We start from the raw sequence: 16,167 nt of genomic DNA on the forward strand, positions 1-16,167 counted from the left end.
TTAAACGGCTGCTGTCCAAACATGCATGTTGCACACAATAAAAATATAATTCATCAAATGTTCCTCACTGAATTTTAATCTACTTCGACAAAAAAAAAAATCCACACAACTTCGACTGAATTTAAATAACTTCACATATCCGTCACAGGCAAGTAATCTCCCGACTTCACACAAAAAAGGCTGTTTTTGGTGGTCTGACCTCTGACCTCCACACGTGCCTAAAGAACTGCTCCATTGACTCCCCGCTGGGTCAGACAAAAAGGTCACGACCCCTGGGTCAAAAGCGTTACTCAAGGGGCCGTTCAAGCTAAACTGAGAGGGTGTGACAGTTGTTTGCTTTGACGAGGTAAAGATTACGCTCACATTAAGTGTTGCCGACAAGCGGGTCAGACCCTTGGGAATGACCCCTGGGACCTCAGACAGCTCCTCTTATTAACTGCTGCTGACCCTTGACCTCTGGCATCATCCAAGCGAAACCGGGCTCTCAAGCTCGCAAACGCTTCTGGAGGGACGCGTCCCACTCGTGCACCTGATCTGCATAAATCAATAATAGCATGCAAATTTGATATTACATAATTATTTCAATAAAATGCTGGAATTAATTTGAACGTCTTTGAAAACCTCTCCATAATGTTTTTTCCAAAATGTTCAGCTTAATGAAACATTTAAAAGAAAGCAAGAGAATTTGAAAAGCAATGTTTTGAAAAATTAAAAACTGGTTTCTAATAATTGTAAAAATGCTAGAGTAGCATTTGAAAGAAAGTTAATATAATTATGTAATATAAATGATTACTCAAATCCAACATTTCTACCTACAGATCAAATATTGTTGTGTAAAACTTCAGTAGAACTAGCAATTACATAAGACAAATTTTTCCCATTAAAATTTTGTGCAAAGCCCTTAAAATATGAAATATTTATAAATACATATTATGCATGTCCTATGTCTAAAATAAAACATTGTGAAAATATATAGTGTCTTTGTGGAGATGAGAGTTGTGTGTGTGTGTGAGAGAGAGAGAGAGAGAGAGAGAGAGAAAGAAAGAATAAATTTTTTTTCCCCACTATATCACTCATATTTAGCTTTACTAACTACACTCAATAGTCATTCAAGAATTCATTTTTAATAACTGTTTTCTCTGTGATTATAAATACATTCAGTTAGTTAGACATTTTAAAACCCATCTTAAGCATTTAAATAGTGTTCAACTGCACAAACTGTGCTAATATATTTACACTAAATAGCCAAATATTATTTTTAGATTAAGATTAGAAATTTTATTCAAAACAACTCGGATGATTCAATGCCTCTTGTCACAGACCGTCTTCATTGATATTCAGTGAACCAAATGCCACAATATTTTCTGATAATACCCCATAAAAAAAAGACATTCAAAAATATCGTATTCCTCATGCGATGAATAAAGGTGTGTGAAAATATACTTCAAACACACCAGTGTACAGACACTCGAATCTTCTTTGCCTGTGATATTCACAATCATAGAATTCTTCAACAAAACATAAATCATAAACACACGCAATATCATTTCTTATGATTTTACGTTTTTTTCTAAAATGAGAAGCAAAGGCAATACAACCATTTTCTATAAAACTATAGTTTTTTTTCCTCTTCTTTATAAGTTTCGATGATCTGTCCATTTCCTAACAAAAATATAATGCGCACACTTATTGATAAATAAGAGCTGCAGTTATTTAGGCTGGTAAAAATGGCCCATGTTAAACTGTACTCAAATGAGAATCAAATCATTTTCTCTGCAGATCTTTTTCAAAGTTAATGAACAAAAACCTCAAATGCAAATCTCAGCTTTCCTTTTCTCACATTTAAATCCACGTTTTATCTGTTTAGATGCAAACATAAATTGATAGTTCAAAGGATTTTCATACATTTTAAATGACATTTTTTGTTCATGTATTTGAATGCACATTCATGTTGGCATGCTGCATGTGCAGTTTCATCAACGCAGCTATTGAGACTCATCAATCAAACAATAAAAATGAGCACATGTAAACTCGACTCACCCGGTGAAGATGGAGCCCATGAAATCTCTCCAGCTCCACGCACTCGTTTCAGGTCTTCTCTCGCAGCTGGCGCTTGCGTCTTTGACAGCCTTGTAAAGCGAGTCCTTCTGTTTGGGCCACTCTTCATCCAAAGCTGGCACGGGACGTGACCAAATGAAAAGAGTGAGTGAGAGAGAAAGAAACTGGTCAGAAAAGAAAAACACTGAAACAAACCAGGTGCGAACCGAAACCTATGGGAATTTCACAGAAATTGACGCCGTTAAAATTCAGCGCTGGGGACAACGAAACGCACGGCAAAGCAGGTTGGCATACGTGTGCACAAATTGACCTATAAAGTGCATTAAATACTTTTGCATTGGGACCAGGACCTGCCTAAGTGCCACGTCAGCAATGTCCTGTTGGACCGGGCATCATCAAGTTCCTCCGCCCATGGTGCCCTCTTCACAGACCAGACATCAGCAAATAAAAGCACTCCAGCGCTTGCTCATCCGTAACACTACGGCAGCCGTCGAGAGCAAACTGTTAGTCTTTTGTGATGTTCCTCTGATTGCACATAAACGTGTAACAGGGCCATTAAAACACACTTTTGCAATTTTAGTCTAAAACGGTTTTAACCAGCACAAACATCAGTGTTTCGTGACTTCTTTGAGGTCACACTTCAGAGTGTTTTGCTAACATTACATTAGGTTATGAAAATGTTATTTATCAATGTTCTCTGAACATTTTTTCTTGGTTATATGAACCTTTTTATCCCAATACAATTTTAAATCTTCTAGAAACATTTTTTTCCCCTTGGTTATGCAAATGTTAACCTTTCTTTTTTAATTATTTTCCAAACATTCTAAAAAACGTTTTTCTTGGTTATATGAACATTCCATTTGATCCTTTTGCAAACATTATCGGAATGTTACTTTTGAACGTTCTGAAACGAGTAGCATTTAAAAAAACATCAGTTGAACGTCCAACTACAATGTTCCATAAATGATGTATAAATGTTTTGAGAACGTTATTAATGACCAGATAGCTTTAAACAAACTTTCTATTAACGTTACTGAAAGAAGTGTGTTTAGAACTCGCCAGAGCATTATCCAAAGTTATAAGAACGTTCCCTGTTAGCTGGGACTTTTTTGTTTTTGCGTTACACTGAATGCATTAACATCAACCGAGCTCAAAATATCATCTATAAAAATATGAAAATCATTTGAAGTCATCTAAAAGCACTGGGACTTTTTGGGATTACTTCAGTAAACAATTTTGAGCCACTTCAAGTGCAACGAAGCACGCAATTTTGATGTCATTCACAATCCGTGCTTAAAATTCAATCAAATGTTTAGGAAAATTCACATAAGTTGCTTTGGATAAAAGCGTCTGCTAAATGCATAATTGTAAATAATGCAATATCTTGGCAATATGAACTCAATAATCCTGCATGCTTGTAAATACAGTAACATCAGAAATATGTGGATGCTTAGAAATGACCGTTAAATGGCAAAATATAAAAACGCTAGGATCTTTTCTCTTCACTAGCGTGACTTTTCTTCATCGTGTCTGAAATCTCAGTGTATTTAAATCAGCTGGGGATTTTTAGTGGATGCATAAAGTCAGTTCTCCTCGAGTTCACACAGGTGTGGAGAATCACATTAACTAACTAACTAACTAATCTCAAACAACTACTGGTTTAGTATTTAAAACTTCTTTTTGTCAAATGATTTGCTTTAAAAGTGTAATTGTGCATTCTTCTGTACAATAAATGACATCAAATACCAAATCAAATATGTAATGTAGTGACAGACATTTGAAGTATTTCGAGTAACTAGGTGTGAGACACAAAACTGAGGGCCAAACAGCAAAAGTCATACAGACAAACTGACAATATACAGATTCAAACTGAATAATGTTGGATGTTTCTGATCACAAAATAATATTTAGCATTTTTTCATTTAGTTAGTTTTAACTTGACCAGTGAACACATTAATTTGGACTGTATTTAGCCATAATAAAATAAAAAAAAATGTATTTTGAAAATTCAGTCATCGCACTCTTTTTATCTAGACTTTGAGGTTTTGCTTTTCTTTAAAAAGTATTTGACCACATTTTACATTTAATAAATTGCTGCAATTAACTTCTAGAATATTCTTGTCCAAACCCTCCATATTACATTATAAAATATAAAATTAGGTTTTAAGAATAAAATCTACTAAACTAAACTGCATTGCCTCTAAAAAAGTATGGAAATGATTTACTTGTATATTTACTGTAATGTGAATGTGCTATAATTTTAATTAAGATTTTTTTTTTATAATCAATTTAAAAAAAACATATTATTTGAATTTAAAAGCCACAACAAAAGCTGACAACCACAAACATACTGTATTTAGATATCAAGTACTTGTAGATAAGTACTTAAGTCATTTTAGAAATAATTTACTTTATTTAAAAAAAAAACTATTTTAATTGAACATGATTTTTTATCTCTATATTTGTTCAAACCCTCCAATTCATATTACATTTTAAAATATAAAATTAGGCTTTGAAAAAACAATATTTACTAAACTAAAATGCATAGTCTAGCATTGCTTCTAAAAACTATGGAAATATTTTCTCGTGTATTTACTCTAAAAGTATTTTCTAATATGAATCAAGACAATGTGTTGTAGTTTTAGCTAAGATTTTCTAAATAATCATTTTAAATAAATATTTTATTTTCTGAATTTAACAGCCACAACAACCACAAACATGCTGTACTCAGATATCATTAAGTATTTTGAAATAAAGTCATTTTAGAAAGAATTGACTTTATAGTAAAAAAAAAAAAAAGTTTTATCTCCATATTCATATTACATTCTAAAATACAAAATTAAGCCTTAAAAACAATTTTTACTAAACTAAAACGCAGTCTAGCATTGCTTCTAAAAACAAAATAAATGATTAACTTGTATATTTACTGTAATAATACTTCTTAAGAGAATGTGCTGTAATTTAGGCTATTTTTTAAATAATAATTTTAAATAAATATGTTACTATTAAAATTTAAAACCACAAAAGTACTTTCTAATTTTAGAAATAATTGACAAAAAACGTTATTTTGTATCTCTATATTGTGTTTGCACTCAACAGGCCTGCGATTTTCAATGCAAACCCTTTTTCAGTTTATAATAATAATGCACATTCTTTGACATAATTCCAGACGCATTCAGCTCAAGCAGAGGTCGACTGACTTTTACTTGTGAATGTGATGAACTCTACAAGCCGTCCGTCTGAGTGTGGCCTCTCAGAGAAAGCTGCTGCGCGCTCACCTAAAGACAGACAGAGCCGGAGTTAACGGGGGGCTTTGGCCCAATAATCCCCACCCCCAACTTTTTCATTTTCTAAAGGTGGAGCTGTCTGTCTGTCCGTGGGACCGTCTCTCTCTCTCGGGTCTAGACTGAGGGGGGCTGGGTGGATCACGTGCGCCAAGCCCATGACAAAAGCCTCTTTTATGAAGAGCGTATGCAGATAGAGCTGCTGCTTTTGTGCAGCGACCCCAAGCTCGGATGGAGAGAGCAGCAGCAGCAGGAGGAGGAGGAGGAGGAGGGAAAGAGAAAGAGAAAGAGAGAGTTAGATGTAGATGCTCTGAGAGCTCGTGATTGGTGTGAAATTGGTATGTGCACAGAAAACACAACCTGGTTTGCCACAAAATGATTTAAATGTTCATTAAAGAAAGTTTTTTTGACTTTAAGTTCGTCTGAAAGATGGTTCTCAACTGGTTTTGCATCAGGACCCAAGTACATAAATGGCAATTTAGCACACAAATGTAAAAAATAAAATTTTATTAATATTACCATGATCTTTTTAGAAGCAACAATATGCAAAATTATTAGCATGATAGTTTTTTAATAATACGTGCTCTTGGTCTTGAAGCCCTAATTTAAAAATGGCAACCAAAATTGTTTAGCACACAAATGTAAAAATACAATTGTATTAATATTACCATTATCTTTTTAGAAGCAACAATATGCAAAATTATTAGCATGATAGTTTTTTAATAATATGTGCTCTTGGTCTTGAAGCCCTAATTTAAAAAAAAAAAAATAATAATAAAAAAATCCACATTCGTCATTGTTATTAATGTTTGTTTTAGCCATAATATAAATTCAAATCATTTTACTTTTTTCTACATTTTGATGTATTGCTTAAGTTTTTCTTGTTTTTATTTTTGCTTTTTTTAATTTTATATTTTCACATTTTGTTTTAATTGTAGTTACATTTTTAGTAAATGCTTTTGTCGTTTTTTTTAGGTTTTTTTTCTGTTTTTAGCCATTATATAAGAATATATAAGTCATCACACTCTTTTTCTAGACTTTGAGGTATTGCTTTTTTTCCATTTTAATTTTAGTTAAATTTTTTAGGGTGTTTTTGTTTGTTTTCATTAGGTTTTGGTTTTTTAATTTTTATTAGGTTTAATTTATTTTTATCCCAGTTTTTGTTTTTATTTCCAGTATTTGTAGTGCTTATTTCAGCTCATTTCAGTAGCAAGCTTTCAAGAATATTTAAATATTTGTACTGGAAAACAAAATACAAATACTAAATAAGAAAATTATTTTAGATCTAGTGTTGAAAACGAACATCATTATTGTGTGTGTGTGTTTTTGTGATTAGTTAAACATGTTGATAATTCATGTAATTCTCTATACCTGTGCTTACTTTGGCTTCAAACATCCACTAAAAATCACCAAAACACCAGCTGATTGAGCTATTGAGATTTTTTTTGACAGAACTGAAGAGGAAACTAGTTCGAACTTCATATTTTGTTTTATTTCAGCTATAGTTTTAGTTAACGATAACCGCACTACAACTATTCACGTTATAAAATCATTGACAGCCAGAATCCATCCTGCTTTAAAGAACATTTAAAGTGACAGACGACAAAACAGCAGCACGCCTAATTAACAAAACGTAACTGCAATTTGGCTTGGATGCTAACATAGTTATTGGTCTGAATAAATGTGAATAATTATTGTGAATAATTTGTCAGTGCACATTACAAAATGTGTCCATAATCTTTCTTTTTCAGCTTTATTATCAATTTATTTTAACATTCATATTGAAACACTTGCATTATGGAATTAAAATAGTTTGCAAATGCTGTTTCATGTCAACTTCAAGGTAATTTTTGGACCTGTGGGCCTTAAATGAACAACATCTTAATTTAAGAATAAGCCGCACTCATGCATTCTCACCCCGCACACATATGTCAGCACACACACACACACACAGCTCATTAAACACACGGGAGCCCCGGCGATGCATGACTGTCTGAGGGTTGATTTGTCTTGTGCCACAGGGAGAAAGAAGTTGGCACAGACCCTCGCCTGCCATCTTACACCCAACCGGCACGACGCTGGAGACACAGCAACATCTACACATTCGGACACTGCAAAATGTCTCAATGTCACCACATTAGACGCAAAATATCAAACTTACAGATTCCTCATCATTCCGGTCCAAAAAAGTCTCAATATTTCAATCAGCTGGTGTTTTGGTGATTTTTAGCAAAGCTAAGTAACCAGAGAATTACATTAATTATCAACATGTTTAACTAATCACAAACACACACACACACACACACACACAATAATGACTGTGTTCATTTTCTACACTAGATCTAGAATATTTTTCTTATTTAGAATTTTTGTCGTTTTCCAGTACAAAAATCTAAATATTTTTTAATTGAAATTTGTATTTACTTTAGAAGTACAACTACTACTAGGTATTGTTTTCTGAAAAAAATTAAAAAATAAATAAACAAAATTAAGTGATTTTCATGCTTAAAAGAAGAAAAAAAAATCTGCCAATAGGGCAAGAAAAATGAAAACTTAATTCAAAGGAAAAACAAATGTATATTTTTTACACCTACTGGCAGATATTTGCCTTGTTTTCAGTAAAAACATTTTTAATTTTTCTTATTTACTTGAGATGCAAAATGACATAAGATATTGTTTCTCAATTTAAGAATGTTTAGATATTTGTACTGGAAAACAAGAAAAAAATACTTAGTACTTAGTGTGCATTTCACACCAGACAAACTTTTTATGTCAAATGATTTGCTTTAAAAGTGTCCTTGTACATCTTTATAATGAATGACTTAAAATAAGGAAATATGTAATGCAATGACTTTTTTTTTTTTGCATCTAAATGCATTTGGGGAAACCAAAAAAAAGGGTGAAACAGCACAATTCATGTGCATTGTTTTAGCATTTCAGAAACTTTTGTCTGTCAAAAATGATTTGTGTGAAAAATCCGTTTAAGCATTTTTCTTTAGAATACTTGATATATGGATAATACTTTGATATTTTATTATATAATGCAATGGCATTCAGACATTTTATGTGTCTATTTAGTGTCTAAAAAGGCACAGAATAATAAAATGAGAAAGAAAGACTGTTTTTTTTTTCCAGGTTGACCTGCAAACTCTAGCGGCTGCAGTGAATGTAAATCACCCGAACTCACTCGCACAAACCTTAAACGCTATTCAAATGAGACGGCACTGAAATCACAGAGACAAAACTGTCCCAGGGCAACACAAACACAATGGTAAGACTGTATGACTGGCTCAACGATCATCAAAAAACATACATACTTTTAATTTTTTTTGAAAATGCCTACTTTAGACCATCACATCAATTCCTTAAAGGAATAGTTCACCCAAAAATAAAAATTGCTGAACATTTACTCACCCTCAGGCCATCCAAGATGTGGATGAGTTTGTTTCTTCATCAGATTTGGAGAAATGTATCATTACATCACTTGCTCACCAATGGACCCTGAATGGGTGCCGTCAGAATGAGAGTCCAAACAGCTGATAAAAACATCACAATAATCCACAAGTAATCCACACCACTCCAGTCCATCAGTTAACATCTTGTGAAGCGAAAAGCTGTGTGTTTGTAAGAAACAAATCCATCATTAAGCCGTTTTTAACTTCAAACCGCTGCTTCCAGCAAAAATATGAGTCCATAATCTATAATAACGCTTCCTCCAGTGAAAAAGTCCATCTCATCTGAATCAGGAGAGAAATCTGCACAAATCAACCACTGTTTACAAGCCAAAATAGCTCTAAACAAATGTTAACTGATGGACTGGAGTGGTGTGGATTATTGTGATGTTTTTATCAGCTGTTTGGACTCTCATTCTGACGGCACCCATTCACATCCATTGGTGAGCAAGTGATGCAATGCTACATTTCTCCAAATCTGATGAAAAATAAACTCATCCACATCTTGGATGGCCTGAGGGTGAGTCAACTTTCAGAAAATGTACATTTTTGGGTGAACTATTCCTTTAAGGATCCTACAGCTTGCTGAATATGGTAAATACACCACATTATGGAAATAAATTGCGCTTTGAAAATGTGTTTATTCCTGCATAATAAACAAAATACCATTTATTTGTATATGTATGCAGGCTGATAAACATAGCTGAAATATAGACATCACCTCGGATTAAACGCATCGATTTGAGCTTTCGTTAAACTCTTTCAGTTGAACGGATTAAAAACGGCCCTGAAGTGCGTCTCATTGTCCGCTGGAGTTAGCTGACCGTCGTCCAGCGTAACCAAGTATTTCAGCTCACTTCACAGGCAGTTTGTCAAACAGCCAAAAGTCCCAGAATGCCTGGCGAAAGCCCAGCTGTGTCCAGCTCCGAGAGTTAACTGTTGGGACCCCTAACGCACCTCTTTCTCCCGGTCTCTTTTCCGCCTCTGCCTTCTGTTTGTCTTTCTAAACAACCGTTTCTCCTTCTGTTTGGGCAATCTGAGCCGCTCGGCTCGACACACGACGCGTTTGTTTTGCTCTAACGCCAAACACAGTAAACTAAACCTACAGATCGCCGATATTTAATTCGTTTAATCGCTTAAAAATGTGTCGGAGCGCCGTGACATCACATCTGACACATTCAGAGATTTTAAAGTGGCTTCTTAAAGGAACAGTTCTCCCAAAAAAGTCCTTTATTCACTCTCGTGTTCGTCAAAAACCTGTATGATGTTATTTCATCTTTAGACACAGCTTTTAACGCTTTTATAAGGATTAAAAAACTATAAAGACTACAATACGATCACTTTATTTAAGGACGAGTGTCAAAATGAAGTCGCTATTCCTTGATCCACGGAAACAAATCCCAGCATACGGGGACAGGTGTGAACTGTTCCTTTAAGCATCTCTTTTAAAGCAGCTCCAGCGTCCATCTGTTAAAGACGTTTGGACCTGTTCTCGAATCCACCTGCTTTATATTTCTCTAGTCTCTGGAGACCCGGCGTTGTCCAGTTCGCTGCTTTCTGTCCGTTCTGCATCTGTCCCACACCTGCAACTCTGATAACACAAAGAAAAGACAAAACCAGCCCAGTTCACCGCCACGAGAGATTCACTTACATTACACTATATATATATATATATATATATGTTTTCAGTTTAATTTTAGTTGAATTTTTTGAAATTTTGCTACATATTAGATTTTGTAATTTTAAAATATTACTATTTAGATTTAATTTGTTTTATTTTAGTTTTTTATTCATTTACAGTTAATAATTATAGTTTCAGCGTATAAACTTTTTCATTTGCCAATGCAACATTTGTATTGCCTTAGCATAAGTTTTTATTTTTCTTTCTTTCTTATTTACTTATTAAATAGTTAATGTATTTAACAAAACTTTTTATTATTACTAACACAATAATAATAATAATAATAGAATATTGGCACATATTTATAATGATTTTTCTGGCATTATAAAATAAAATACTTTCATATTAACATGATTTTTAATGCTGTCTGTTTCATTATTAATTCTTTAAATTCCTTTTTTTTTTTTTTTTTACAAGTTTCACTATATAGTTTCCTTGTTTTAATTTTTATGTTTATATATTTTTTTTGTTTTTGTTTTAATAGCAACTGATTTTAATTTAAATTCATCATCACAAAAAATATATACACACACTTTAATATAATAAAATAATGCTTACATAATAAAATTATATAAATTATTTTAATATGGAAGAATATCATCATTTATGAATTGACTAGATTTTTACTGCATTAACTCATTTGAATCTGCTTGGTTCCTCTAACTGAAAAAGGACTGTAAATATAGAATAATTTTTAAATTAAATGTTAATCAAGTGAAAAATATTGAGATGTACACTCTAAAAAATGCTGGGTTGTTTCAACCCAATTTTGGGTCAAATATGGACTAACCCAACTGTTGGGTTAAAAAGTTAATTTAAAAATGTAACCAAAATTTAACCCAACAGTTGGGTTAGTCCATATTTGACCCAAAATTGGGTTGAAACAACCCAGCATTTTTAGAGTGTAATTTAATTTATATTGTCCAGCCCTAAATATTACATCTACAAACTCATACAGAAATATTAATACAGATGTCAATCAATTTGCCATTACAAATTTGCCATTCAAGCTGATTTGAAAATATGATAGAAATAAATAAACTGGAGTCAGACTTTGTATGCGAGTGATTGGCAGCAGCAGGTCTTCTGTTAAAGAGACAGTAGCGCCACCTAATGGATCGACTAGAAACGCATCTGATCTCTTGCTGTCAGTAAATCAGCGCTGCTCATGTGTTCAAAAATATGTTTGTCTCCAAAAAATATAACAGACAAGATTTACTTCAAGACTATCTGCTCGTCTCTGGCAAAACTAAATATAAAAATAGAACTAGATTTATTCATTTTCTGAAAGAAATCCGAACGTTTGCCCAAAAAAAAAAACTCACTGCTGCACTGCTGGAGTGCTGTGGATGGTTGCTAGGGTGTTGCTATATGGTTGCTAGGGTGTTTTGAATGGTTTTTAACATGCTGCTTTATTAATACTAGAGTTGCCAATGGGAACTGTTTGGGAATGTTAAAAGTCATTTTGCTTAAAACCAGACATATATACAGAAAAGGCCAAAAAGGCCATAATTAAATATTAATAATTCTAAAGTTAATTCTTAATTACAATTTAGATAATACTTTATTAACTGGCCACTGTTGCTTAAAACAGACACAAACATAACAACCGAGCAGCACAAGTCAAACATCTTAAATTAATCTCAATATTTTCAAGAAGAAGAAAAAATATTTAATATGATTTAATATAGTATTATATATAAAAATAATTTTTTACATTAAACACTAAAATTTATTTAATATTTATTTAACATGGAAAAATATATAAAAACTAACATTTTATTCAATAAAGATCTCTTTTTTATTGTTTTATTAATTTGATTTGATTTATTTATTATGATTGTAGGCTAAAATACACTACTTTAGATGTAATTGGTCACTGCTGTCTATGAGAACAAAAATATTTTATATGATTTCATGTAATATTAAATATTAAAATGATCATATTTGAAATTTAAAATGTTACAATGTATTTTTTTTTTCAAATTTAATCATGTAATGTGTTTTAATACTGAAATATTAATAAAGTATGTTTTATTAATATTAAAGAAATCTCATTGGGGTTTTTATTTTACAAAAATGAATGCTAAAATACACTACATGTAATTGCTCGCTGTTGCTTTTAGTTTTTTTTTTTTTTTCATTACGTTTAACCTCTTAGCTAATTAAAATACTGAGTTTAAAGACATTTTGCATAAAGTATGTGAAGCTCATCTCTGGCAAAATGTGAAACACGCACAAGACATAAATAAATAAAAGCCGAAAGCACAAGGAAGCGACCGAAGATCTGAACATCTGCGTCAAAATAATGAAGCGATGTGGGATTAAACTTTAACCAGCGGTTTTCCAGACAGATATTAAACACTGTCGTCGATGGATCAATATCAAAGCGAAGCTGCCATTAGTGTTTCTGGATTCCAGGACTGACCTTGATCCGCGTCCAGGGAAGCGTCCGAAAGGCCAACGAACCAAACGCTGGCTCGCTCTTCATTAAAACACAAGGGCACACGGGACGGCAGACAGGTGCTGTCTGGGTCAGGAGGTAAATAAGAGCACGGACCTCAGGCCAGACGCTGGGCCAGTAAATACACACCGCCTTTCATTCACATGCATAGTGTCTGTAACACAAGACACACAGCAGCTGTAGACAGGACAGAGACCCCTCACACACACACACGAGCAGCACTAACAGCTCAGGGGTCAGAGGTCAACCATCCGTAAATCTGAGCTGATCCAAGACATATACAGATACACAGCAGAGAATGCATGTAAAATACATGGATAAAATACATATATGTGACCCTGGACCACAAAACCAGTCATATGGGTAAATTTTTCGAAATTGAGATTTATACATCATCTGAAAGCTGAATAAATAAGCTTTCCATTGATGTATAGTTTGTTAGGATCGGACAAAAAATTGATAATTTTGACCCATACAATGTATTGTTGGCTATTGCTACAAATATACCCCAGCGACTTAAGACTGCTTTTGTGCTCCAGGCTCACATATAGTATACATTATCATATGCACTTTTCAATGATGTGGAACAAATTGTGCAGCATATATTTCCAAAGATATTTATGTAAAAAATATGCTTATTTTATGTCACAAACAAGTATTAGAATTTGTATGTAGGCCATATTTTAAAGTAGTTCGTGACATTTCTGAAATATTGTGACAATATTACTATTAATATTAATATTGTAATATGCACAAATGAGAATTTTTTTTATCAGTGAAAACACACACACACACATATATATATTTTTTTATATAGTAACCAAACATAAAAATGCAATGAGCTACATTGTAAATTTATGGTACAAATATGGTCTTTCTACGTCAAAAAAAATATTAGAATTTAATATATGTATGTAGGCCATATTTTAAAGTAGTTTGTGACATTTTTATAGCATTCAGAAATACAGTACACAATGCATATATGCAAAAATGTGACATATGTTTATCACTAAAATGCATACATACATATTTTTAATCATTTTTTTTGATAGTGTCCATGACAAAAATGTGCATACAATTATTATATGCACATATTTTCCATGCATTACCATCGTTTCATCACAATTTCACCATCCAGTTAGGCACATCAACCATAACTCCTTCAAAAACAGCCAGACACCTTGGAGTTATGATTGATGATCAGCTGACTTTCTCAGACCACATTGCTAAAACTGCCCGGTCCTGCAGATTTGCTTTATTCAACATCAAGAAGATCAGGCCCTTTCTTTCGGAACATGCTTCACAACTCCTTGTTCAAGCTCTTGTTCTGTCCAGGCTGGACTATTGCAATGCTCTCTTGGCAGGTCTTCCAGCCAGTTCTATCAAACCTTTACAATTAATCCAGAACGCGGCAGCAAGATAAATTTTTAATGAGCCAAAAAGAATGCACGTCACACCTCTGTTTATCAATTTGCACTGGCTACCAATAGCTTCTCGCATTAAATTCAAGGCATTGATGTTTGCCTACAAAACCACCACTGCTTTAAATATGTATTATATACACATATTTTACATGTGTTACCTGCTATATATTTGATTTCTTTAAGAGAAACAAGTCAAATGACTTTTAAAGGCAAGATCTCCTAATATTACAGTTGCCAAATTGCTAGAAAAATCAAAGCAGACGTGCCAAAAAGCCATCAATCCGTCGTACGTCACTGCTTTCAGAGCCCAGAGCAAAAGCCATCCATCGTTCAGAGCAGAAATCCACATTAATGGCATAAACGTGCAAATGAAGGGCCAACCTGTCGAGATCTCAGCACAGCTCATAATTCACACTAAACCCTGCCACCAAACCTTCAGACCGGCAACAAAAGCACTCGGCGGGGCCAAGACACGACGGTACAGTGGGATGTCATCGCCGCGACTAGACCTCAGTGAAATATCACGGCAGAACGACAGGGAACTGCGTTTCAATCGAGAAGTGTTGACTTTGTCATACATCACGCCAGAAAAGGGCTGACTGCACGCCATTCGAAACCTACATAACAATCCACTTTACTGATTATACATTAAAGCCCTCGTTTTAATGCATGTACGTTTCATGTAATCCGTCGATTAATGAAACCCACCTAATTCCTAGTTCATTTTCATTCTCGGATCGAAAGCCCATAAATGCAATCCAACAATTTACGGCGTACTGTTCGCTATAAATTGACTCCATATGTGAAACATAGTATCTGATGCCCAATAGCCCTCCTATGATGGAAATCTAAACTGCAGGGTTTAATCGAAATGTCTTTTCTCTCATACGCAGGGAGTTATAATGGCTTCTGCAAATCTGCAGCCTTCAATGCTTCCAAATCCCCATCTTACAGTCGTTTCAAGACACTGGAGGCCCTTAAAGTGCATTGCTATCAGTTTCACATTTACACATAATACAACTAATGAATCATCCTATCAAAAATATTTGGTTACACTTTATTTTGATAGTCCACTTTAGACATACTACTAACTATAAGTAACTTTGCAACATACTGTTAAAAAATATATAGCCTGAATGCACTGTAAGTCGCTTTGGATAAAAGCGTCTGCTAAATGCATAAATGATTAATTATTAAATTAAAATTAATTAACTACATGTCAACTAATTCTCATTAATTTGCAACTACATGTCTACTAACTCACATAGGTTAGGTTTAGGGTTAGAATAAGTTGATATATACTTGCAAAGTTTCTTATAGTCAGTATGCTGTGGACCCATCAAAATAAAGTATTAGAATATATTAAGCAGACAGTCTACTAATACTCTAAAGACTGTTAGTTGACATGTAGTTGAAAAGTTACTTACTGTTAGTAGAATGTCTAAAGTGGATTATCAAAATAAAGTGTTACCAAATATTTGAATCAATATCTTAAATGCATGATTTGAATGAATCAGTGTATAATTTTATTTGAACAGGAATTCACATGCACCATCTGAACAAACTGATTCACTAGCGACGTAGATTTGCAAAAGAGCTGAATTCATTTACAGGTAATACAACTAATGAATCACTCTATCAAAGATATATTTGATTCGAAAAGTGACAAACAACAAGATTTATCTACAAAAACAAAAATGTAAAGTGCATGACTAATCTGTAAATTAATCTGTGAATCCTTTTTGGAATCGGTCCGAATGAACCGATTCACTATGCGAAACTGCTTAGTGAATCTCACTAGAAA

General features: G+C 33.4%; 1 long non-coding RNA gene across 2 annotated transcripts in view; it reads right to left on the minus strand.

Annotated features, from left to right (window-relative positions):
- The window catches only part of LOC107728335 (uncharacterized), a 51,808-nt gene that overhangs the window by 22,352 nt on the left and 13,289 nt on the right, over positions 1-16,167 (minus strand). For both annotated transcript variants that reach the window (XR_001638454.1, XR_001638453.1), the window contains exons 2-3: positions 2,041-2,173; positions 364-534 (exon numbers count right to left, since the gene is read on the minus strand). This is a non-coding gene — a long non-coding RNA (uncharacterized LOC107728335). The remainder of the gene's footprint in view (positions 1-363; positions 535-2,040; positions 2,174-16,167) is intronic.

The sequence above is a fragment of the Sinocyclocheilus rhinocerous genome, unplaced genomic scaffold (assembly GCF_001515625.1).
Source record: "Sinocyclocheilus rhinocerous isolate Xijiao unplaced genomic scaffold, SAMN03320098_v1.1 scaffold3292, whole genome shotgun sequence".
NCBI classification, from domain to species: domain Eukaryota; kingdom Metazoa; phylum Chordata; class Actinopteri; order Cypriniformes; family Cyprinidae; genus Sinocyclocheilus; species Sinocyclocheilus rhinocerous.